The sequence below is a fragment of the Amphiprion ocellaris genome, chromosome 23 (genome assembly GCF_022539595.1).
Source record: "Amphiprion ocellaris isolate individual 3 ecotype Okinawa chromosome 23, ASM2253959v1, whole genome shotgun sequence".
Classification (NCBI taxonomy): domain Eukaryota; kingdom Metazoa; phylum Chordata; class Actinopteri; family Pomacentridae; genus Amphiprion; species Amphiprion ocellaris.
Window position 1 is genome coordinate 1,606,834 of NC_072788.1, and position 27,923 is coordinate 1,634,756.

Genomic DNA, 27,923 nt, shown 5'->3' on the forward strand with positions numbered 1-27,923 from the left:
ATCTCCAGACTCAGAGAGAGGAGTGACTGCTGGGAAGCAGGAGGAGGTGTGACTCCTCCATGGCACACTGGAATCACCGGATCCATTCGGAGATCACAGATCCATTTAAACCGACCCGTTCGACACTTGATTGGTCGAGTCTGGGGGATACTGATTGGAGGATTACCTGCCCCACAGCTGATCAACTGATCGATCGATTGATTGATTGTGAGGATGAGTGCAGCAGGGGACGTGGTGTGTGAAGGCTGGCTGAGAAAGTCACCTCCAGAGAAGAAGCTGAGGCGATACGTGAGTGTTTTACCTTAAATAATGTCATAAAATCTGAATTATAAAGCAGCAGTTTGACAACTTCTGATGACATTTTGTAGGTCGAAGGAGTACGATTTTCCTCTTTCATCCAAAGATTTGTTAATTAACTGCAAATCCTGAACTCAAAGTGAAGAAAAATTAAGTTGTCAAGTCAGTTTCATGAACATGAGTTTAGTTTAAAGTCAGCTAATGCAGAGATTTCAGTTTAAATCACATAAAATATTAAGTTGATGTCAGCACAACTCATTAAAAATATGTTTGTGATGGGAAAAGGTCCATAAATTCCTTTTTACACTCTGAAAAATCATGTTTGAGCTCAGCAAAAATAAAACAAATTAACAGTTTGCATCAATTTTTTAGAGTTCAGACAAATTCTAATGAAATTATATTAAAAAAAATTTAAAAAAAACGAAAATAAAACTCTAAACATTCCCTCTAGAATCAAAGGGATTTTTAATTATTTAATGTTTGGCAGCAGAAACACCAGTTTTTAGGTTGATTCATTAATGACAAACGCAAATTTTTAAGTTGACAATTAGCACTTTTTTATTTTAAACTGTGTATTTGAACTAAAAAAAATAAAATCTTGAAAACAAAATCAGAAAATTAGAATTTAAATCACACAAAATATTAAATTGATGCAACATTATTGTGTCAACACAACTCATTAAAACTATGTTTGTGTTGGAAGAAAGGTCCTTGAATGACTTTTTATAATCTAAAAATCATGTTTGAGCTCAACAGAAATAAAACAAATTAATAGTTTGCATCAATTTTTTTAGAGTTCAGACAAATTCTTATGGAATTATATCAAAAAAACTAAACATTTCCTCTAAAATCAAAGGGATTTTTAGTTATTTCATGATTGGCAACAGAAATACAAGTTTTTATGTTGATTATTTAAAAAGTATTAGATTTTCACCTTATTTAAAAGGAATTTTTGTGTCATTTACTTCATTAATGATAAATGCAGGCTTATAAATTGACATTTTTTATTTTAAATTGTGTATTTGAACTACAAAAAATTTTAATCTTGTAAACAAAACCTGCAAATTTCAGTTGAAATCACACAAAATATTAAGTTAATACAACATTATTACGTCAACAATTCCTGAAAATACTGTTAAATGTCTTAGTCAGTAAATGAGATGTTTTAAATCTTTCAGGTAATGACTGAGAAAACTGATCTGTAGTTTCATTTCTAAATGTTTTTTCTGCATTTCTTGGAGTCAGTAGTTGTTCTGTTTTATTGCTGATTGGAGGAACAGAGTCGGTGGTTTGCTGACCTTCTCAGAAACATTTAGTAGCAGACAGAACCCTGAAACCTGCTGCAGTGGAAACTTGGAGCAGTCTGGAGTTGTTTTTTGATAAAGTGTGCAGCAGATCGGAGCTCTAAATCCTCCCGGAGCTGCTGGGTTTGCAGTGACGAAGCAGCTTAAACACACACAGAGCACATATCTGGGATTCCTGGCTGCTGACTGGAGCTAATCTCATCTCTGCCTCCACACTTTCCTTTTCTTTCCTTCGTTTGTCTCTTTCATTTATGCACTCCTTCTTCCTCCTCCTCCATTGTCGTTTTCTGTCCTTTCCCAGAGGATAAATCTGTTTCTGAGAGTGAAAGTAAAGAGAATAAGTGGGTCAGAACAAACAGTCTGCTGCTTGGTCACAGGAACCAGATCCGACAGAAACACTGGAAATAAACAGAATGAAGGTTTTAGTTAGCAGGACTTCATTACCCACAATCCCTCTGGACTCCAGGTCCTCCCAGCAGGGAGCGTTTATAAGATGGAACCAAGATAATCTGCTTTTGTTCTTTATTCCTCAGTTAGAAATAAAGTAGTGCACTGTAAAAAGTATTCATTTTCTAATAGATTCTAATTAATTTTCTAATTTAATCTCTCTGTTTTGTTGAATTATAGATAACCAATAAAACTTAGCAAATATTATATACATGTGTTAATGTACACATCAAAAAGCAATTTGTTCTTTTACTGTTTAACTGTGAAATACAGAATTTTTAAAATAGATTTTTAAAAGTATTTTCTTTTCCAGAATATGTTTTTACAGAATATTCTTTACAGATGTTTTTACAGAATATTTTTTACAAAGTATTTTTTGCAGAACGTGTTTTATAGAATATCTTTTACAGAATGTTTTTTTTTTGCAGAATGTGTTTTTACAGAATGTTTTTTATAGAATATTTTTGACAAAATATTTTTGGCAGAATATTTTTTGTAGAAAATCCTTTATAGAATATTTTTACACGTTTTTTGTCGAGTGGTTTTTATAGAATAATTTTACATATTTTATGCAGAATTTTTTATAGAATATTTTTTGCAAAATGTTTTTTGTAGAATATTTTATTACAGAATATTTTTTACATAATGTTTTTACAGTGTACAGTAAAGGAGGTAAAGCTGTCAGTGAGGATATTATTGCTGAGACTCTATGATGGTATACACAAGCCAGTGTGTACACAGACACACACTGCTGCACAGCTGTGTGTCCACTGTCAACACACTGAGGGGTAAACACACACACACACACACACACACACACACACACACACACACACACACACACACACAGAGGGTGTGTTCATGTTTCTGCTGAGCGTTGGGAGAACGTTCCTCCTCTAACGCTCCCTGCTCTGCTGAAAGCTGCTGTTATGTAACAAACTAATCACTATCAGCTGCTGCTGCTCAGAGGAGAAGGAGGAGGAGATGGAGGAGGAAAAGATAATGGAGGAGGAGATCTAGGAGGAGAAAGAGAAGGAGAAGGAGGAGGAGATGGAGGAGAGGTTGAAGTAGGAGATTGAGGAGATTAAAGAGACAATAGAAGAGGAGGAGATGGAGAAGGATGAGATGGAGGAAGCAATGAAGGTGATTGAGGAGATGAAGGAGGAGAAGGAGAAGATGGAGGAGATGAAGAAGAGATAGAGGAGGAGATGGAGGAGAAGATGATGAAGGAGGACATGAAGAAGGAGGAGATGTTGGAGGAGGAGAAGGACAAGATGGAGGAAGAGATAATGGAGAAGTTGAAGTAGGAGATGGAGGAGGAAGAGATTAAAGAGGAGATAGAGAAGGATGAGATGGAGGAGGAGGCAATGAAGGTGACTGAGCAGATGAAGGAAGAGATGATTGAGGAGATGATGGAGGAGAGGAGATGAGGAGAAAAAGGAGGCGATAGATGGGATGGAGGAAGAGATGAGGAGATACAGAAAGGATGAGATGGAGGAGGAGAAGATGATGGAGAAAATGATAAAGGAGGAGAAGGTGGGAGAGATGAAGGAGGAGGAGATAGAGGAGAAGATGAGGGAGGAGATGAAGGAGGCGATGATCAAGGAAGAGACGATGGAGGAGATGAAGGAGGAGATTAAGGAGAAGGAGGAGCTGATGCAGGAGATAGAGAAGGATAAGATGGAGGAGAGGAAGGTGATGGAGGAGATGAAGAAGAAGATTATGGAGGAGATGAAGGATGAGATACAGAAATGAAGTTGGAGATGGTGGAGAAGATGTTGTGGGAGATAAAGTTTACAGTAAAATGCTCGTCGCTTCCAAAACCTTTCTGTATTTCTACAGTATTAATGTAATAATTTAAACAGTTTATTATTATTATAAACAGTTTAAATGCGTTCAGCTGTAGAACTTACAGAAAACTAAGAGTTCTCACCACAACACTAGTTTTACAATAACAATAAACCAGAAATACATCCACATATAATTCAAAATAAAGTCTAGTTGGCTTTATTTTTGACGTTTCTCGGTTCTAATGGATATTTATGAGTAAATGCAGTTTATTTCTACAGTGAAGGTGTTTAAGGTCATATGTCTGCAGTCTGAAGCACAAGATGCTACGAGAAGATGAGGACTAACAGAAGAGCAGCTGAGGAACAGCAGGAAGCTTGTTGTTCAGGTCTGCTGTTAAATCTGGAGGCAGGACGAGGAAACCTTATTTTAGATCCATTGTGGCCTCGTCCTGCCGAGGTCAGAGGTCAGGGAGGAAACGACGGCAGGAGAGAAGCATGAAGCAGGAAAACAGGTTTTCTTTATTACTGTTGGGCAGCTCAGAGAGGAAAACATGGAGGAAAAGGCACCAAATGAGAATTTACTGTGGAAACATCAGAACACAGCAGCTAAACATACTGTAATTAATGTAGTTTATCTTCTTATTGAGACCGTACATTGATTCTGTTATTGACTGGAGCTGGCAGTGACCTCAGACAGGATCATAAATGATTCATTTCTAGTTTTCCTCACATAAATCGACTGATCTTGTTATCCGATTTTGGGATTCTGTGTTTTCTTTGAGGGACACAAGAACGTTTAGTGATCATGAGAAAACAGTTTGTCCTCAGTCCACTAATTTCATCATCTCAGAAAGCTTTAATCATTTTGTGTGTGTGCTGAGGCTTCTAGTTTTATGGAGACAACAAATCAACTCTGTTTGCGCACAAACAGTTCGTAATTTTCAGGGAGTTCAGTTCAGATGTTTATTGTCCCACAGGAGGAAATGAGGCGACATAAAAACTCAAGGAAACACAATAAAACCACCGAGGACATAATAAACACGCAACACAGGACAATGAAGAGTCCATGTAATCCATGTAATAATGTTATGTGACAGGAAAACAAGTGTCTATTCATAAAATATTGATCTGAACCTGGTTAAAGTAGTGTTTAATTAGAACATCTAAAACTATGTTAAATTAAATAATGGTTTTAAAGACTCTAATATATGTAGAATATATTGAAGACTAATATTTCTCGAGGCTGGTTGTTATTAAGTATTTACACCTGTTGACAGCCAGGTAAACTGTAACAGCTAATAGTTCTACATGTTAAATAACAAACTACCTGAACAAGCTAACTAGCAGGGTTAGCTGCTAGCTAACCAATGAGCTAAATGTAAGGGTTAAGTGTTGCATTTGTAAATGACTCCCAAACTTTGAGGCTGTTAAATAGCTAACCGAACTAGCTACCAGGTGTAATTAGCTAAAGTTAATTAACTGGGTCAACTAGCTGTAACCTTGTATTACTGTTACAAGGCTAACTGAACTAGCTAGCAGGTAACTAGCTAAAGGTAATTAGCGGGGTCAACTAGCTGTAACTGTTAACTAGCTGGTGTAGCTAATTACCTTGTATTACTGCTATATGGCTAATTGAATGAGCTAACAGCTGTAATGGTTAGCTAGCTGACCTAGCTAATTATCTTGTATGAACTAGCTAACTGGTGTAATTAGCTAAAGGTAATAATGGTCGCTTGCTAATATACAACCTGTTTAGGTTTAGGAGCAAAACTGGTTAAATTGCATTCGACAAATACGATCTGACACTTGATTAAAATGTTTAAAAAGCTGGTCAACATTATTGACTTGAATGTTTGTAACATATACCTAGCAATCATACTTATTAGGAAAATTAGCTTGTTCAGTTAGCTCGTTCACAGCTAAATAAGCAATCTAACTGAGGAACTACCATTTGCCTGCTAATATGCAGTCTGTTGAGGTTGAAGAGCAAAATTAAAATGATTACATTTGACACTTGATCAAAATATTTAATGAGCTGTTCAACATTAAGAAATGAATCCTATCCAGACTAGCCAACCGAGCTAACTGCGTATATAGTATAATACATACAAACACACATATATTACCTTTATTTAAGAATGTCACTTTTAATCTGCGGAACAAGTTATTTCTACATTTACAAAGGACTTGACTGATATTTCTCATATATTGTTCAGTTTAGTTCAGATAGGAATTGACCTGTTTCTTTTCCCTTAGGGTTTTGCTGTCTGCTAAGATTCCTTGTGTTTGAATGTTTCATGCAGAGGAAGGACTGTACTGTACACAGAGTCAGTGCTGGATTATAAATAGCTGGTGAAACTGTTCCTTTAATTAGAAGGTGCAGAGGAATACGTTCTCTGCTGTTTTGGTCCGGCAGCAGACTGAAGACGACAGAACAAACATCCCAGAGCGGCATTTCCTGAGCAGCTCCTTCCTCGTCCTGTCTGAGTTTGGAAAGAAGGGAAATGGTTTTTAACCACTCCGATCACACCATGCAGAGGTTGTGTTCAGCTGGGACCAGAACAGATGCATGTCAGAGTGCTGGAAACTCAAACACAGTCACAGATTAACGTAGTTATGAAGGAAAAGTCTCCTTCAAACCGACAGATCCTCATGTGGACAAACAGTTTGAGTTCACTGGTATCAGAGTAGAAGCTTCTTCACACCTTCAGATGATCATGACGTGTCCCTCTCACACTCGACCTACACACTAACAGCACACACAGATGGTGAGTCATGTCTGAAGTATGAGGTGTCCTCGTGGATCATGGATATTTACCCAGAATGCTCGGCACAGGATGCTGCAGGATACTGTCAAACATTCAGCACTTGGCTGCATGTGTGTGTTTTAGCATTCCTGTTCACTGGACTGTAAAACTGAGAACATGAGACAGAGGAACATGACATGAACTGACCTGCAGTCAATAACCCATAAAGGAAGACTAAAGTCCACAGCAGCAGCTGAATGGTTTAAACGGCTGAGAGCTGCTAGTTTGTGTCGCTCTTTAACTTCTATCTTGTTGTTAAAATGAATCTGAAACCCCTTAAAGTTCTTGTCATCTACCCGTGTCTGTCTCAGGCCTGGAAGAGGCGTTGGTTCGTGCTGCGAAGCGGTCGGCTCAGCGGAGAACCGGACGTCCTGCAGTACTACAAGAACCAGCAGTCCAGGCGGCCAATCAGAACCATCAACCTGAACCTGTGTGAACAGGTGACCCTGCACACACCTGACTGTCAGAGAGCCTCATGGTGTCATGACTTCATGCTGTCATTGAAAAACTCATGTATTCCTTTACTGATGAGCAGAAAGACGTGTTAATTATACGTCATATGTTGGGCATATAATCATTTATATTATACACAGTATTGTAAATTATATACACTAGCATTCAAAAGCTTGGGGTCACTTAGAAATGTCCTTATTTTTTTAAAGAAAAGCAGTTTTTTTTCTATGAAGATAACATTAAATGAATGATAAATCCAGTGTAGACATTGTTAATGTGGTAAATGACTATTGTAGCTGGAAACGGCTGATTTTTAATGGAATATCTCCATAGGGGTACAGAGGAACATTTCCAGCAACCATCACTCCTGTGTTCTAATACTACATTGTGTTAGCTAATGGTGTTGAAAGGCTCATTGATGGTTAGAAAACCCTTGAGCAGTTATGTTAGATTTCTGTTTATAAATTACTGATAAAAATGAAGCTGACCCTAGAACTGTGTGGGATACTTCTGAAGCCTATATGAGGGATATGATTATATATAAGGCAAATGAAAAAAGAGTGAGCTGTGAAACAACTAGAAATAGAAAATAGAATAAAACGATGAGAGGAAACCTATCACACAACAAAATTTGATGGAGTTCTTATTGAACTAAAATCTGCTAGAACAGCATTATATAATCTGGTAACATGGAAGGCAGGAAAGGATATTTTATTTACCAAACTACATTTTTTGGAATCCGCCAACAAACCAAATTGCCTTTTAGCACGACAAGCAAGGAATGCTCCTCTCAGGTCCTATATATCAACTGTACTGGATGAGAACAAACAAATTAATGAGAACTTTAAAAGATTGTACAGTAGTGAGGTTGATATGGAGAGACTTAGGACAGCTGGCTTTTAGATAACTTGTGTTTTCTACAATTATCAGAGGATCAATCTGACCTTCTGGAATCCCCTATCTCCATATTAGAACTAGACAAAGCTATTTCCACACTTCAGTCAGGGAAATGTCCCAGACACGATGGCTTCCCAGTTGAGTTTTTTTAAGGTGATGTAGGAGAAAATGAACAATCTTCTGTTAAGGGTTTTTAATAGATCATTTTAGAAGTCTAGGCTCCCTGAATCTATGTACAGAGCTAATATAACATTAATGGCAAAGAAGAACAGAAATCCAGAGCTGTGTGCCTCCTATAGACCCATCAGCCTTCTTAATGTGGAGAACAAAATACTTTCCAAGATACTGGATGTGGATCACATGGGGATTTATCAGAGGGTCAAACTCTGACCACAACAGTAAACGCCTCCTCCATATTATTCATGACCTTAATACTAGTAAAACATCGGGCGCCGTTGTTTCCATGGACGCTGGAAAGGCGTTGGATAGAACTGAATGGGAATACATGTTTGAAGTAATGAAGAGATTTGGTTTTGGATCAGACTGTTGTATAAAACAGTTCTGACTAATGTTCTGAACACAAGAATTCAGCTTAATAAGTGGATATGAGGTAAATTCTGATAAGTCAGAAATACTTATCCTGGACAATAACATGAACCCTGATATTATAGGATTTAACTTGAATGTTTAATCTCAGGTTAATCTGTATTCCATATAATAATGTGGGCGTCTTTCCTATAATGTTTAGTTTAATCAGGTTAATTTACATAATGAATATTATATTAATTAGTCATTAAAAATAGTCTTATATACTATCTTGGATAACTCCATCATATTGTTGGGTTTTAACCTTAATATTTAATTAAATAGAGTAAATTAGTCATTTATATAAAACTGTAGAATCTTCTCTGAAATATTTAAATTATTCTGATAAATTAGTATTTAATAAAACATTGTATACCTTTTGTGTATTTCATTTGTTCAGGTAGATTCATATTTTATGCAATATTTTACCTGAATATTTAACTGCGTTACACTCTAGAGTCCTTTTATTAATATTTAAACTTCTGTACGGCAGTCTTATTTCTATGGTTGTTGTTTAAATCCACCACATAAATATAGGAAAAAAGCAGCGACTTCTTTTGACTTGACTAATACTGACATTGTACTTTTCCGTGTGTTGTCTTCTTGTTTTAACTTTATCCTAATGGTCCTTTTTAAATCCTTGTATTGAAAAGAAGCTGTGTTTCTTCCATTGTTTGCACCTCTTACGTTGTTTTGTTCATATATATTTCAGTTATATCTATAAATTTATGGAAAGCTAATGATATTCTCTAGTAAATCTGGCCTAGTCCACTAATATACAGTGTGGGCTGTTTGACAGGATGGTCTTCATGTTGTCTGCAGTCTGTAGATGTGTCCGTATGAGAGTAGATAAAGGCTGATGAACTCCTTCAGGTGGACGCTGGTCTGTCCTTCACCAAGAAGGAGCTGGAGAGCAGCTTCGTGTTCGACCTGAGGACGGAGGAGAGGACCTGGTACCTGGTGGCCGAGTCCGAGGAGGACATGAACCGCTGGGTGACGTCCATCTGCCTGCTCTGTGGCTTCAACCCCACCGACGACGGAACCAGTAAGAACGTCTCATCTTCTGCTGAGTCTGAATTTAAATACATGTTGGAACTGTGTGGGTTAATTTTAACTCAGTGGGATAATTTTTTCTGACTGTGGGCTCAGTTTTCTTCACTATTGCTTATATTAAACTCACTGTGGGCTCAATTTTCTTCACTGTGGCTCATCATTCCTCACTTTGGGCTCATTTTTACAGTAATATAAAGTCATAACCACTTAGAAATAAATAAACTTAAACTTAAATCTAAAATCAGAACAACTATGAAAAAGGATATTTAAATATCTTATGGATATTTAAATATTTACGTGTTTATTTGGTTTCCTCTCTGCTCTGTGGAAACACTGCCTGCAGTTCAACCTGAAAACTCTGAATTTTCCTCACCTGACTGTTGGTCACAGCTGAGTTACTAACAGCTTCATGGTTCTGCCTTTTAGGGCAGAATTTTTTGTTTTTCACAGAAGCTGGTTAAAATTAATGATGTATTTTTTAGTTAATTTTTAAATAAGACAAGCGGAAAAATGGATTTTGATGAAATATTGCAGTTTTGAGTGATAAAATCATAACATTTCTGCCTGATAAATTATGTCATTTTGGTGATTTTTTTAAAGATAGCATTTCTTTCAAACACTGGCAGATTCTGACTAAAGGCTGTCTGTCTGAACAGAATTAGAGATTATAAATATCTTAAACATCAGGAAATGATCAGAAAATGATCAGAATTGAGGAAATTGTGTTTTTCAAGTAGTGATGGTGATGATGATGGAAGTTCTAATGCAGCAGGACAAACAAATAAGAAGCAAATTAAGTCCATAAAAGCTCACACTGCTGCCTGATTGTCCTCACAGTGTTCAGGTTAATATTTGTGATTCTGGTTTTGAGAAGGGCGGTTTGTGTTTCAGTTTAGATGCATCATGTTGTGCATTAAATCAGGGAGATGTGTGGGATGAAGCTGAGTCAGTGTGAAACCTGGTAGGAGGAGAGAAGACGGACAGAGACGCTGAAATATGTCATGAAATATCAGTAAATATCTAGACCAGCTTTCCCGTCATTTCAACTTTTTTTTTGGTTGCCTCGCAGATGTTTTAAGGTTCCATCATGTGAAAAATCCGCTCATATTGTAAATGTAAGTGATGGATTTATGGTGAAATGAGTGGATTTCTGTATTTCTGTATTGATATTAGAAATAAGTGGCCTGATGCACATTTACCAACATGTTTTCATATTTAGAGTGAATTAAACACACCCGGTGAGCTTATTTTTGCCTTAAAGACAAACTAGGGTACAATAATACAAAATGGGAATTTAAGATGTGTTTAAATAATTCAAATATATTTAAAAGCTTAACCATAAATTTTGCACAGTTTGAAGAATATTCGACACTAACTGGACATTTTTGGCTTCATAAATGTAAAATAAGTGGCAGAACTATTGTATTAAAATGCTTTAAACTGTCTTAGTGTTCCTAATAAAAGGACTTCTGTGTAAATAATATCAGAATAATGAAAAGAAGTTGTTTTTTTTGTAATAAAATCACTGCAGTAGAACCATATTCTATGTTCCAACATTTGTCTACCTTGTCAAAGCCTACATTACCCACAATGCACCTCGTCCTGACTTTACACCCACAGATGTTTATGTAGTTTTAAGCCTGAAGTCTTCACATCTGACAGACTTCATAGAGCTCACTGTGGAGACTAAACACCCGTCATAAAAACAACTCCACAGATCCAGCTTTACATTGATTCACAAACACTCCAATACCCACAATCCCTCTGACCTGATGTTTGCCTGACGGTCAACATTTTAGAAACTTCAGTCTTTATTGCTGCATCTTTTTCTAAATGTAAAACACTCGACCAATGAACTCACCTTTCAGTTCCAGACAGAACTCCCGCCTCCATCCCATCTACGACCCCAACCGGTGGCACCGCCTCCATCGCCACGGTAACGGGCTCGGTCCCGCCGCCGTACGACCCGGTGAGCGTGCGACACCTGGATAACGACGGCAGCTCGGAGGACGATTACCTGTGGTTGTCTCACTGCCAGAGTCACATCAGGTGAACTCACAAATACACACTTTGATCTGAATTTAGATGATTTCATATTTTCAGAGCTGGAAGTTTTGATATTTTTACCCTCAAAACAACCTGTGAAGCTGTTTTCAGGGTTCAGTATCTCCAAAAATAAAACTCCCACAGGCATGAAATGTGGTGACGGCACAGACTGAATGTAGAAAGAAGCACAAAATGTTCAATCATGGTGGTAATGTGTCCCCAGAAAGTTCCTGTAAGTGTCTATAAATGGATGAATCTGTGGATGTTCTCAGTCATCCAGGTCATGATAAGTCTCAAGCAAGCATAAGTTATGGCAACTAGACTAACCTCGTGTGAGTCGAAAACGTTTCACCTCTCATCCAAGAGGCTTCTTCAGTTCTGAAAGCCTGGTGGGGAGTACCAGATATTTATCCACAAGGAGGGTGGTGGCAAAAACAAGTGGACAAAGACCCGAAACCAATAGACTTGTTAGGTGTTAATGTGAGTCGTTAGCCTTTGATGGGCGGTCGTTACCCCTCCCAGCCCTCTAGGAGGGTGGTTGGGGGTCACCTGACTGCAGGTGGGAATGATGGCTGCACCTCCTTGGGAGGGCTCTAAGAACGGCGTTGTAAGTGGGTGTCTGAGGCCCCCTCCTCTGTTCAAAGATGGCCGTTCTAGTTTGACATGAATGGCTTCTTTTACCCCTCTCTCAAACCATCTGTCCTCTCTGGCAAGACCTATAAATGGATGGATCCATATTTCTACTGAAATCCAGTCTTTGGTCCATATTTCACCAACTATTGAGGCTCTAACATCTGTAGAATCTGATGTGTGGAAAGTTTGACAAGACAAAGTTCCAGTGTTTAGATAGTTTGACAAGAAACTTGTCCAAAACTAGTAAAAAATTTGCAAAATGACTCAATATTTGTCAGCACAAAAACTTGAAATTTGTTCAAAATGAGTAAAACATTGTCAAAAAATGACTGAAATGAATAGTCATTGGCCCTTGAAAATGGAAAAATGCACAAAATGTTCAAAGAACAGTAATTTTGTTTCCCCAGAAAGTTCCTATAAGTGTCTATAAATGGATGGATCCATATTTCTACTAAAATCCAGTCTTTGGTTGACATTTCACCAACTGTTGAGCCGAGCCAAGGTTCCTGTTTTTAGATATTTAGACTAAATGTTGATGGTAGGAAACAGAACCTGGTGTTCATAGAGGTCTATGTGTTGGTATTTTATGTGCAAAGTTGCAAACTGCTTAAATGTTGTCTTCATGTAGAAATTAAACAACATGTGAGGCTGATTTTCCCTGAATGTTCCCAAATTAACACAAAGTTGTGGACGGTGGAGAAAACTGATCTTTAAAGTGACACAGATTGAGCCAAAAATTAAAGGTTTCTTCTCTGTTCGTGGAGGCAAACAGCTGCTGGGTGCAGTTTGGTCAAAAATAGCTTTTAATGAAACAATGAGCTCTTGTTGCTTTTTCCCGCTCTGGTTTCTTCATGCTTTGAGTCACAAGTTGCAACCGAAACCTGCTGGACTGATGAAGTCTTTGCAGCAGAGGAGGATCTATTGTGTTCTCATGAAGCGTCCCGTGAAGTTTTGCAAAGTCAACCCTTGTGGAACCATGTGGGTGTGATCCCAGATAAACCAGTAATCCTGCTGCTTCCATCCAGCACGTCTGAACCTGCAGCTAGTGTAGCTCTGAAGCTTCACTTTGGCCTCAACCAGGATGGAAAAGATGAATTTACCAGGTTTATACTATTAAAATCTGAAATAGCCAGAGATTCTAAACCAAGCTCAGAGATTTACTGTTCAGTTTGTGGAGTTTTAGAGGCAGATTTCAACATTCTGGAGTCACGTTATGTACAGATACCGAATCACGTGACCTAAATATGTAGCAGGCGGCGGGAATTGATAGGACTCAGAAACACCCCCACAATTTAATCAGTTGTTTCTTGGATCATTTCTGATGGATAAGTCCTGATAAGTCCTCAGAGGTGGATTTGTAGTAGCATCACAATCAGCTGATGTAGTTTTCACTGGTTGTCATGGTTACAGTGACACCATGCTGCTATCTGGCAATGATACAGAAATATTTAACAAATCCGTGGATCCAGACTATAAGCTGCATCACTGCCAAAATCTAATCACTTGGTTTTTGTGTCATTTCTGACCTTCTCTGAAAATTTCATCCACATCTGTTAGTCTGTTGATGAGTAATGTTGCTAACAGACAGACAGACAGACCAGTGGCAGCCATCGCATAACTGTGCTTGGTTCCTTGGCAGAGTAATAAGTAACTTTGGACACTATCAGCATCATACTTCCTGAATTCTGTCTAAACTGATGCAGACAAACTTCAAACTCAGACCCTGTTTTAGTTTCTGTCTCTTTAAACTCTTTGTTATAAAATTATAATAATGTTATGATTAAATGTTCTGTATGATTATAAACTACTGTGTGACTGTGAACTCATAGAACCCAATGCACTCAGTAAACTTCCATGATTAGCTCTGGCCATGAAAATACAACAAGCTGATTTTGGGAGCAGCCGATTGAAAGTGGAAAGAACTGATGATAGGACTGTGACTGCATTAAAGCTAAACTGTTTCTTTTTATTGTCTAACTGTGTTCTGTTCAGGTTGATTCTTTGTAAAACATTTGCTTTGACTTGAGAGACAATTCTGAGTGAATTTTCTTCACTCTCTAAACTCTGCGTCCGTCCGTCTGTCTGTCCTCAGGCCTCCTTTAGGTTCATCCACGTCTCTGGAGACCGACTACAGCGACGGCCTCTACCCTCCTGCTGCCTCTTCCTCCTCCTCCTCTTCCTCCTCGCCCTCGCTCCTACCCAACAGCCTCCCGCCTCCTCCCTCCTCTGGCTTCAGGACCGCCCCCTGGACGGTTGCCGCTGCGACGAGCCCCTTCAGCCAATCCCTGGACGCCGGTGTGACGTCAGACCCCCACCGACGGGCCAGGCCTCGCTGCCACCCATCTCCCCACCCCAGGAAGCACTCTCTGGACTTCCACCTGCGACCCGTAGCCATCCCCCTGGGCGATGACGCCACGCCTCACCCCTCCCTCACCCCTAGTGGGTACCAGATCCCCCGTCCGGCCTCCACCCCCCAGCCGCCGCCCCCCTCGCCGCCCGTCCTCCACCCCCAGTGTGGACTCTCTGACCCCAGCAGAGCTCCACGCCTCCACTCCGGCTCCTCCTCCTCGCCCACCCAAGCCCCCCGCCATGGCAGCCCAGGGAGAGGGCTCCTCGGTGGGCACGAGGCCGACCACGCTGCCCCGGACCAGCTCAGAGCCGGAGAGGAGGGAGGAGGAGGGAGGAGGATACCTGCCGAGGAGCAACACCATCACCACACCTGGACGCCTGCAGACAGGTGAGCTCAGAGCAGGAAATACACCTTATTTACCTTCATTTAAACCAATTTAAAAACAGTCAGACTCTCCCACCTGACATGAAACACCCTAAATAACCATATTATATTTAATGAAGCAAAGTTTTACCTTCGTACTGTGAATATTTTCAGAGTTATAGTTCCTTCAAGTACACAGATGTGGGTCCAGATTTCACTCTGATGAAGAGATGAGGTTCATAAATGATGGAAAAAGTCCACTAAAAATGGACTTTTTCCATCATTTCTGAGCCTCAGAACTTCATCAGTCCAGCAGATAGAATCATGAGACTTTAGGATGAAAAACACATCTGAGTTCTGTTAAAAACTGACACCAGATCAGTTTCAGCATCAGCATTTTCTCTGGTTTTGAGACATTTTGGACAATTTTTGAGTCACTTTAAAGAATTTTTCTCTTTTCAACAAGAATTGGGTCATTTTGAACAGATGTGGTTGAGGGGAAAGGGATAATTTTCCAATATGTACATTTTCTTGAAGACTCCTCTTCATTTGAGTCATTTTAAAGAACTTTTTGACCATTTTGGACACATTTTTAATCATTTTTGTCATGTTAGACATGTTTTTCTGGACAAGAACTGAATCATTTCAGACAAATTCAGAGTAATTTTTTGAGAAGTTTTTACCATGTTGGACAAATTTTGAGTAACTTTGGACACATTTGTACAAAAGTCTAGTCAGATTGGACAGGTTTTGGGTCATTTTGGACAAGTCTTGAGTCACTTTATAGAAGTTTTTGTGTTTTTAGACAAGAATTGGGTCATTTTGGACAAATTTAGTTGAGGGAAAACTTACAATAACTTTCCAATATGTACATTTTCTTGAAGACTCCTCTTCACTTGAGTCATTTTATAGAACTTTTTGATCATTTTGGATACATTTTTAGTCATTTTAGAGATGTTTTTTGTCATTCTGGACAAGAACTGAATCATTTTGGACAAAGCTGGAGTCATTTTTTGCAACATTTTGTCATGTTAGACACGTTTTGAACCAAAGTTTAGTCAGCTTGGACAGGTTTTGGGTCATTTTGGACAAATCTTGCGTTACTTGGTGAAGTTTTAGTCTTTTTAGACAGTGCATTGTGGGTAAACTTTCCAGGCTCATATCAGCACGTGTGATAGGTGGTTGGTCAGAACAAGTTCTAGACAATGAAAGGAACATTTTTACACACATTTGATACCTGGATCGTCTTCTGGACACGATTCGTTCTGCTGAGAAACAGCATTCTCATACATCCATATCACAACAGAACCAGCTGATACTGAGAAGTTCAGGGGGAACTTCTTTCAGATTTGATCCATTTTATATTATAATGATCCCCAGCAGATGTTGGTGGAGGAAACATCCACCTTCATGTTCACTGAGCAGCTGAGTCTGACTAATGAACAAACATCAGAAAACGGTTTATTTCTGACCAACCAAACTTGAATCAGGAGCTGAATGAACTCTTTGTTCTGCTGTGGGTCAAAGTTCTCGTCTTATTAATGAACTAAAGCCAATCAAACTGTAGTGGAACCAGGCACAACCTGTTCCTGCTGTGACCACATAATCCCTCAAAACGCTGCCAGTTCTGTACAATAAAGCTTCTTAACTGCAGAGCTCAGATCTGATCCAAAGTTTCAGGTTTAAAACTCTGATAGTTTATAGTATCGATGCAGCTTCTCACAGCTTCTACAGATTCACTGAATCCAGAAAGCAGCAAAAGGCAGCAGTTTCACACTTTAGCTGAGAGCACAAACACCACATTAGTGTCTGCAGACTGAAAACACTGATGATGTTTTGTGTTTGTGTTCCAGGTTGTGATTCCTCCTCCATTCCTCGGTCTCTGTCCGACAGAGCGAGCATGTTTGAGTTCAGCGAGAGCTTCAGCAGCTACTTTGTGAGTTCAGACTCTTAAACGTGAAGAATAACAAACACAACGTGTGGTTTGCTTCATCTCTCCATCATTTCCGCCCCCAGATTAATAAAGGTATGGTGCCTCTGGGCAGCGTCTGCTCTGAAGATGACGATGTGGATGAAAACTACGTTCCCATGAGCGCCGCCACCACCGAGCCGCCAGTCGCTCCAAGGTCAGTTCACACGCCACAGGAAAAGTTCTGTTTTCATTACAGCTAATACTCAGATGACATTACAGACATTTAAGATCTGACAACAAAACCAAACAGCACTGTAGAAGTGATTTTATTACTGCTGGTATTAAAGTAGAGGCTGCACAGTGGATTGGTGATTAGCACTGTCTCCTCGCAGCTAGAAGATCAAATCAGATCAAATCAAAATGTACTTTATTAATCCTGAAGGAAATCAAGATATCCAGCAGCACATTACACTACAAATATACAATGAGGCACAGTGAGGTATAAAAATAATTTAGAATAGAATGTAAAGATCGAACAGTCCATCCATCAATCATCCATCCATCCATCCATCCATCCATCCATCCATCCATCTTCTTCCATCTTCTTCCATCATCCATCCATCCATCCATCCATCTTCTTCCATCTTCTTCCATCATCCATCCATCCATCCATCTTCTTCCATCTTCTTCCATCATCCATCCATCCATCCATCCATCCATCTTCTTCTTCCTCTTATCCGGGGTCGGGTCATGGAGGCAGCAGATGAAGCAGATCATTCCAGACGTTCCTCCTCCCAGCAACACTTTCCAGCTCTTCCTGGAGGATCCCGAGGCGTTCCCAGGCCAGATGAGATATATAATCCCTCCAGAGGGTTCTGGGTCTACCCCGGGGTCTCCTCCCAGGAGGACGTGTTCAGAAAACCTCCAAAGGAAGTCTCCCTGGAGGATCTGAATCAGATGTCCAAACCTCCTCAGCTGGTTCCTTTAGAGGTGAAGGATCAGCAGCTCTACTCTGAGCTCCCTCTGGATGTCTGAGCTTCTCCCCTTATCTCTAAGGCTGAGCCCAGAAACCCTACGGAGGAAGCTCATTTCAGCCGCTTGTATCCATGATCTCATTGTTTGGGTCACTACCCAGATCTCATGACCATAGTTGAGGGTTGGAACGTAGATGGATGGTAAACTGAGATCTTCTCCTTGAGGTTCAGCTCCTTCTTCACCACGACGGTTCAGTACAACACCTTCATTACGGCTGACGCTGCACCAATCCTCCATTTTCCCCTCATGAACAAGATCCTGAGATACTTGAACTCAATCAATTTTACGTTCTGATTTCCATCATTCTGTGTCATACCGATGGACGACATTTCTGAGTTCTCTCTCCTTCTTCATCTGTTTCCATAGAGGACTTTACATTGCAGAGAAAAATGAACCACAGCGAAGAAAAACGAGGCAGAAACTGCTGCTTGGAGTTCAATTACAGAATAATGAAGAGAAGAAATGAAGACAGTGTTGACAAGATATTATAGTTTTAGAATAATATGATGCAATTTTGGACAAATTTTGAGTAATTTTCAGCTATTCTGTCGTCATACTGTTCAGGTTTTGGTACATATAGACACATTTTGGACAAAAATTTTACCAAGTAACCAAGCAAATATGTTCTGCTTATGTCTTTTCAAATATGTCGTTTTTGTGCTCAAATCTTCTCTTGGATTTAATTAGCAAAACATAAAACCACAGAGACATTATTTAACATGTGAATAGCCGTAATACTAACTGATCCAGCATCAGTTTACAGCGTTTCCATGTTGGATGTTGTCTGTAGTTCTTTAATTATACAGGGGGTCCTCAACTTACGTCGGAGTTCCGTTCCTACGGTGCCACATAAGTCAATTTTCACTGTAAGTTGGAACTCCAGCGAAAATGTAAACAAAGCCATTGTGTTCATCACAATATCAATCAGTTCAATGTTTAGTCCTGTTCTCAGAGTTTTATTCTATCTAATTTCACTTCCATGGAGACGGCTTTCCTTTTCTTCCAAGCATCAGAAGAGTCTGACTTACGCTGGGAGTCATAATGAAGGACAAAAAGTTAGTGAATGTAGCACAATCCAAGGTGGAGTACAACCAGAGAATGGAAACAAAGCTGTCTGATAGCGCTGAAAGACGATGGATTCATCCGCTCCACTCATTAACTAGTTCCAGTAACCAGTTCTGACGTAACAACGAAACGCTGTACATCGTAAACCGAGGACTTCCTGTAATTATTTCTAATTAATTCTAATGATTCTTCCGTCTGTTTACTTCAGGTTGCCTCCAGCTCCTCTCTCTGACTCCACCCACCTCCATGACGGGAACTACGTCCCCATGACGCCGCTCAGCCCTCACCTGCCCTCTGCTGCAGGTGACCTGGCCTCTCTGGGCCGACAGGTGCCTCCACCCGCCCACATGGGCTTCAGGAACCCCCCGCTGACCCCCCCACTCCGCAGGAACACCGTGACGGACGCCACGCCGCCACCGATCCTCCGCAACCTGAAGCCCCAGCGCAGAGGTCATTATCTCACTGACGTTATCAGAGAAGCATTAGTTCCAGGAAGCTTCTCAGAGTTCATCTAAACTGACCTTTTTTATCAGCAGTCAGTGATTAATTGAGGATATTTATCCACAGAGATCATAAATGAGCTTCTGTGTGTTCAGTTGTTGGGGTTTTTTTTGTGTCTGCAGGAGTTTGTGTGAACCAGACGGTGGAACGAAGCGACTTTCAGACTGCAGCTGAGCCCAAAACAAGAGGTACAAACCACTACTGAAATGACAGATGATACATTTTTAGTCTTTTCTAGATGATGGTTTGACACAGTAATCTTTAAAAATAAAAGCAGACCTTCGGTTAAATTATTTTAGTGAAATATATCAGGTTATTCACATCAAAGCAGCTTTAAAATCTGTCAGCAAACAGAGCAGCAGGGGTGGATGAAAGAGCAGTTTGGGTGAAAATATTTAATCACAAAATAAAAATCCTCCTTTTCTGAGACAAACAGGCTCAGTTTTAGTTATTTTTTTGGACTTTACATTCACATTTAGGAAGCTGACTAGCAGAAATACTCATTTTAGAAAAAAACACACCTGGAAACATGTTCAATCTGGTTTCTGCAGCATCAGAGTCATAGTTAACGCTAAAGAAAGGAGAGAATTAGTGTTTTTATTATTCAGATATAGAACACAGAATGCACAGTTCCCTCTGCAGAAGATAAATCACATTTATTTTTTAAATTTGTTTTAAGGTGAAGACACTTCTGGTCCAAAACTTCACCATATTTCAAGCTGATATGTACTAAATATACAGTCAATGTAATAAAAACACCAGTTTGAGATATTTTTATTGATCAGAAAACATCATCTTTTGCATATTTATATCAAAAAACTGAATTTACAGGTTATGTGTGGAGAAACTGTAGCAACTGAATGAAATACGTCACTTCAGCAGATGATGATGGTAGAAACCAATCATAAATCACAATAATACATTTCTGAAGACGCTCCTCAGTACAGTAAATAATCACAGCAAGTCTCTGGTTTAAAGACAAGAAAACCACATCCACAGTTAAACTAGAGTAAATCCACGTACCTGCATGTTTCTGTTCCTGAAATAGTTCCTTCTTCTCAGTCCAGGTTCCTGTTAGGTTGAATTATTTATGTGCTCTAGCAGGTCAACAAACTGACAGCACTCAGACACACACAGCAGCTTATAGGTACATTAAATATCAATAAAACATGAATAATGTTCATGGTCAGGTGTTTCTGCAACGCTCAGATTTTACTTCCACTGAAGAGCTTTTAGTTTCACACAAAATCAGCCTCACCAGTTTGTTTTCCACCGTGTGTGTCTGTTCTCATAAAACAAGAAACAACAAGAGTCACATCTAAAGTCCTTTAAGGACATTTTAACTCCATCTATACCTAATACAGTCATAAAAAATCTGTTCAAAGTTCCCCCTGACCTCCTCAGAATCAGCTGATTCTTTATCTACAGGAACTTTATTTAATGAAGCAAAGTTTTACCTTCAGACTAGGAATATTTTCAGAGTTTCAGGTCCTTAAAGTCCATAGAGGTGGGTCCAGATTTATCACAGATGAAGTTCTGAGGCTCAGAAATGAGCCTCAGAACTTCATCAGTCCAGCAGATAGACACATGACATTTTAGGAGGAAAAACACATCAAAAGATCAGTTTAACATCCACTCCAGGTGTCACGGTCTAAAGACTATATCTGGTTTTTTGTTCATTTTCTCTATAACCAACTTTGAGCATCAATATTATGGGATGTATTATCGTTACAACAGGAAAATAATCTGTAAAAGATATAAATATTTTAGAAATTTACTGAGAGTGAATCATGTCTATGAGATGATCCTGGTATCTTCTGTGTGTAAAAATGTTCCTTTCATTGTCTAGAACTTGTTCTGACCAACCACCTATCACACATGCTGATATGAGCCTGGAAAGTTTACCCACAATGCACTGTCTACAAAGACTCAAACTTCTCCAAAGTGACTTAAAATGTGTCCAAAATTACCCCAAATCTGTCCAAGCTGACTAAACTTTAGTCCAGATTTTTCCAAAAGTATTCAAAATTTGTGTAACACGACAAAAATTCTTAAGAATCATTCAATTCTTGTCCAAAATGACCAAAAAAAATCTCAAAAATGACTCAAAAAATACTGAAAATTCTCAAAAAGTTCTTTAAAATGATTCAAGTGAAGAGGAGTCTTTATATTGGAAAATTATTTTAAGTTTTCCCTCAACCAAATTTGTCCAAAATGACTCAATTCTTGTCTAAAAAGACCAAAAACTTCTCTAACATGACTCAAAAATGACTAATTACTAATCTGTTGTGAAGCTCAACATAACCTGACAGTGAGTCGACTGAAATAAACCTGATTATTTGATAAACTCACTTCATGGAACATTAAAATATCAGAACAAGGCGTGTCTGCTGTTCTTTTTCCACTAAAATCCTTCACCCTGAAGACTGACAGATTTAGTTTGTTGGTCCTAAAATGTGAAAAACAAGCAGCTCTGCTACTTTCTCTTCCCTTTAAACCTTTGTGGACTCTGTGGAGGCGATCATGAGTGTAAACGTCTGTTGTCTCCCAGTGAAACCAGCTCCTCTGGACATCAGCCCAGTCACCCAGGACTGGCAGGAAGTCCCGCCTCCTGTTCGCTCACCTGTCACTCGAACCTTCACACGAGAGTAAGTGTGTCAGCATGTTGAGCTTTAATGCACAAATATTCCAGATTTAATGTTTAAACACAGTTAGAGGAAGCAAGAACTGAAGCTGTTCTGCCACCTGGTGGTCGTGGAGGAGAACTGCAGCTTCTAACTATTATTTATATTTATATAAAACATCACTCCTTAAGTTTTATTATCACTCTGTAGGGAGAAAAAATGTGAAATTCTTATATTTTTATTTTCTAGTTGAGATAGACAAGCATCAGATACTAAAGTTTAGCTTGATTTGAGTTTGTTTTTGTTCATTTCTGATGCAAGAAGTCCAATTTAAGCAGCTATATTTTGCAAAAATGTCACTTTTGTAAGGTTTCAATCATGTAGTTTAAAGTTTGCAACAATGAAGAAGCTTTAGATTATAGTAATACATAAGTTTAACTTCATTTCAAATTATTTTCACAGACTTTTCAGCAAACGTTTCAATTCACAGGCTGAAATTTTCCTCTTTCAGGGAGCAAAAATGTCACTCGAACGTTTTAATCTCATAGTCTGAAGCTTTAAAATGTGAATTTGGGATCATTTTTCATGTTTTTTTCACATATTAAAAAAAATCTGCACTGTGCAGCTCTTTTATTTGAGTTTTTACTTTGCGGAAAGGCCAATAAATCTCAGCAGTGAAGATAAACAAACATCAGATACTAAAGTTTAATTAGATTTTAGATCGTTTTTACCAGTTTTTATGCAAATAATGTGATGTATAGAAGCTGTACTTTCCAATATTCCTCTTTTAGAGAATAAAAATGTCACTTTAAGGTTTTAATCTTGTCATTTGAAGCCTTAGAAATGATCAAGTATTAGATATTAAAGCTGGTGTTGATTGTATTTAATATTATTGATTTGAGTTTGAGAATTAGACTTTATTATTTTTCATTTAGAAGAACTAAAAGCAGCATTAAAAAACTGCAAAACTTCACAGTGCGAAGAGAGAAATTTCCAAAAGACGACTGTAAACAGTTCAAAAAGTGACTTAAATCATTTAATTAATCTTCCATCGGTTGATTAACTGATAATCACTGATTTACTGATCGTCTGATCAGGTTCCAGCAGAACGTTTGAAGGTTTTACTTGAAGAATAAATGATTTATTGTGATTTATTTATCTGTCAGTCCGTCCAGCCGTCGGTCCGTCTGTCCGACCTCGGCTCAGAGCTCCTCCCCTTCTTCCGACTCCGACGACCCCGACGACAGCTACGTCGCCATGACAACCTCCAACCTCAGCTTCAGTGCCGGCGAGTCGGTAAAAAAAAAGCACAAAAAAACACACTTTCATTTACCTTCGTTTAATTCTATCCTTTATTTCTGTTTTACTTCTGCTTTGTTTCTTTAAAAATAGAATTAGAGCATAAAATACTGAAGTTCAGCTTAATTTGAGTTTGTTTTCTTTGAGTTTTCACTGGTTTCTAGACCAAAAATGCTAATTCTAGCAGCTTTATACAGTAATATCTCATTTTAGAAAGCAAAAATGGCATTTTTTTCAAGGTTTTAATCTTATAGTTTGAAGCTGTAACTATGAACGAGCTTCATTTATCAAAGTTTAACAAGATTATAGTTCATTCTTATTGATTTTAATGCAAAAAAAACACGATTTATAGCATCTTTATATAGTAATATCTCATTTTAGAGAGCAAAAATTTCATTTTTTCAAGATTTTTATCTTGTAGTTTGAAGCTATAACAATGAATGAGCTTCATTTATCAAAGTTTAATAAGATTTTAGTTCATTCTTATTAATTTTCATGGAAAAAATGCAAATTTTCTGAAAGCAAAAATGTCTCTGTAAGGTTTTAATCTTTTAGTGTGAGTCTATAACGATCAGGAATGAATGAATTAGATGTTATAATAATGCTTTAATAACATTTTAGAACTGTAAAAAAAAACAAAAACAGACGTATCTGACCAAATAACACAGTTGTGAGGGATTCATTTTTGGCCATTTGGTCAGTATTTATATAATATTTGTGCAACACTTCTGTCACTGAAATAAGAAATGCTCTTTCAAGATGCATTTTTACTTTAATTTTTTTCTTAAATGTCCTTTTTGATCCACAGTTTTTTCCCCGTGTACCAGAGCATCAAAAAGTTTAGAAGATACTGAAGTTTAGCTTAAGTTTAATGAGATTTCTTTGATTTTTGATGCAAACAAATAATAGTAATCTCAATAATCCTCTAATTTGAAGCCTTAATGATGACCTGAACATTGGATACTAAAGTTAGAATCACATTTAGAGTTTCAGTGTTCGATATTTGATTGAATTCAGTTCATTTTCTTTCAACTCTGATGGTTTATGAAGCATATTTGAGCCACTAAATGCAGATTATTGCAGCTTTACGTCGGAATAATTAATTCTAGTGAGGAAAGACGAGGCAACACTTGTTGATTTGTGATCCGTGAATGATTTTTAAATAATCTTCTTTCCATCTGAACCCTCCAGTCTCTGAGGCTGATGCTGCACCGGGCCTCAGAGGGCGGAGTCAGCAGCCCGTTGCTACGGCGAGCCAGAGGAGACAAACAGGTGGAGTACCTGGACCTGGACCTGCATACGAGCCGATCAGCACCCAGCAGACAGGTAGCAGCTCAGAACCACAGACCAACACTGAACGACAGGTTTTACATGCTTCTGTTGCTGCAATTATCTTCAATACAATGATCATCCTGTCTGCAGGGAGTTTGGCCACTAGAGGGCGCTAGTTTACAAGTTTAGTCCACAATTACTCCAAACCTCTACAAAATTATATTAATATGAAAAATGATTCAAGCTTTTCTAAAATGACTACAACCTGTAACAAATGACACAAAAATAAGTGAAATTTTACTTGAAACTTGTCCTAAATGAGTCAAAATTTGCCCAGAATGATTAAAACTTGTTCAAAATGACACAAAACAATGTTGAAATATATAATAATTGCTCAAAAATGATTTAAGATCTGTCCAGAATGATGTAAAAAATCATTTAAAATGACTCCAAATCTCCCAAATTCAGCAGAGACGTCCTCAAAATTATTCAAATCTGTTCAAAATTACTTTAAATTTATTCAAAATGACTAAAAAATAATTGAAAATGACTAAAACCTGTACAAAATGAAGCACAAAACTTGAAAATTTGCTTCAAATGTGTTGAAAATGCATCAAACGTTCAAAATTCCTTAAAATTTGTCCAGAATGATGCAAAAATAGTAAAAAGAATATATAATTTTTAACCGTATTCGCTGAGTATAAACTATTTTTTTATTCAGATGTAAAATAATCATAAATGTGAGGATTCTTTCTGCTTTTACAGTTTTTTGGAGTAATTTCTGCCTTTTTTTAAACATTTAAATGTTTTCCAGTGAGTTGTTTGTGAGTTCTGAGTATAAAAACTTCTATGTGTGAACAGAAACGCTGCACAGCTGAAGGCGGAGTCGGCGGCAGCGACTCGTCCGGAGCCGGCGAGGAGCGTGCACGAGGCGAGCGTGCACGAGGCGAGCGTGCACGTGTAGACTACGTGGTGGTGGATCCCAAACGGACCAAAGCTCTGAGGAACACCAGGGAAGCCTGGCATGATGGGAGGATGTCCACGGAGAAGGACAAGAGTTAGGACACCCTCAGTACTCTGTCTGGAGGAAGTAATAGATTACTTCTGACATTACTTCAGCCACACAGTTAGGACACCCTCAGTACTCTGTCTGGAGGAAGTAATAGATTACTTCTGACATTACTTCAGCCACACAGTTAGAACACCCTCAGTACTCTGTCTGGAGGAAGTAATAGATTACTTCTGACATTACTTCAGCCACACAGTTAGGACACCCTCAGTACTCTGTCTGGAGGAAGTAATAGATTACTTCTGACATTACTTCAGCCACACAGTTAGAACACCCTCAGTACTCTGTCTGGAGGAAGTAATAGATTACTTCTGACATTACTTCAGCCACACAGTTAGAACACCCTCAGTACTCTGTCTGAAGGAAGTAATAGATTACTTCTGACATTACTTCAGCCACACAGTTAGGACACCCTCAGTACTCTGTCTGGAGGAAGTAATAGATTACTTCTGACATTACTTCAGCCACACAGTTAGGACACCCTCAGTACTCTGTCTGAAGGAAGTAATAGATTACTTCTGACATTACTTCAGCCACACAGTTAGGACACCCTCAGTACTCTGTCTGGAGGAAGTAATAGATTACTTCTGACATTACTTCAGCCACACAGTTAGGACACCCTCAGTACTCTGTCTGGAGGAAGTAATAGATTACTTCTGACATTACTTCAGCCACAGACTTAGAATGACGGGTTTATGAGCTGCTACTGATTTAAAATCATTTAAAAACATTTTCATTAGGGAAAATAAAGATTAAAGAAATATTACAATATTTATATATTTATGTTCCATGGAAATATTAAGTTGAAGTAATTAAATTCACAGAATTATTGAGTTGAAATTATTAAATTTACAGTAAACATAACTTTACAGTAATGTTGAGTAATGTTGAGTTAAAATAATAAAATTTGCGTAAATGTTGAGTTAAATTCAGAGAAATATTGACTTAGAGGATTTAAAATTCACATAAATTTTGAGTTAAAATAATTTAATTCACAGAACTACTAAGTAATTAAATTGACAAATATTTAATTCAATTCACAGAAATATTGAGTTAAAGTTATTAATTCATAAATATTTCATTAAATTCTCAGAAATATTCAGATAATTAAATTTACAGAAATATTGAGTCAAAATTATTAGCTTCACATAAATATTTAATAAAATTCACAGAAATATTCAGTTAAAGTAAATAAATTCACAGAGATATTGAATTAAATTCACAGAAATATTGACTTAAATCAGTCAAATTCCCACAAATATTAGTTATCTTAGTCAAAAATGACACAAATATCAGGTTCAAATTATTAAATTCACAGGAAATACGGTAAAAACGGTCAAAATCATTGATTATAAACTCTTTTTCATGTCATTACATCCCACAAATTTAAAAAAATCTGAGGTTGAAGTCAGTAAACTGACATTGTTCTGACAATTCATTGTTGATTTATTGAGCTGTTAATCAGTAGCAGCTTCTAAACCCTTCAGTAAAAACATGTTGCTGCTGATTTAAACTCAGAATCTGATGACTAACTCAAACACGTGTCACAGGAAAGAGTCTCGGGTTAAAATAAAGATTTATTATCTTCATTCCTCCTGCACAGAAAGAATCAGTTGATGCTGGAATGATTTATATGTTTGGAAGACAGAATTCAGAACCGAATTTCCCTCTGGGGATTAATAAAGTCTGTCTAAGTCTCAGACACGTAGAAATCTAGTTTGACCTGAATGCTGTGATTCCTGCTGAAACAGAAAAGAATCAGGATGAATCTAATGATCAATAAATCAGAGAATCTGAAGAATTCTCCACACAAATCTGATCTGTCCACAGGATGGACGAAATCTGTTCACTAATGTGATGAAAATAGAATAAACAACAAAATAAACACGACAAAATAACACAACGCTTCACTCTGATCTCTGCTACTGCATTTTCATTCTTTCATGAAATAAGAGCAAAGACGAGGTGAAAACGGTGCAAAGTTTCCCTCCTCCCTGGATGTTTTCACACAGTCTCACCTATGGATGTTGTTGTCATGGTGACCAACTCCAAACAACAACATGCAGGGCAGGTAAACAGAAAGAACCATTAAATTAAACCATTAAATGAGAAGGTGTGTCC

The 27,923-nt window shown here is 38.1% G+C and overlaps 1 pseudogene; it reads left to right on the top strand.

Annotated features, from left to right (window-relative positions):
* On the top strand, positions 1-27,705 carry LOC129348194 (GRB2-associated-binding protein 1-like; annotated as a pseudogene).
* The last annotated feature ends 218 nt before the right edge of the window (positions 27,706-27,923 follow it).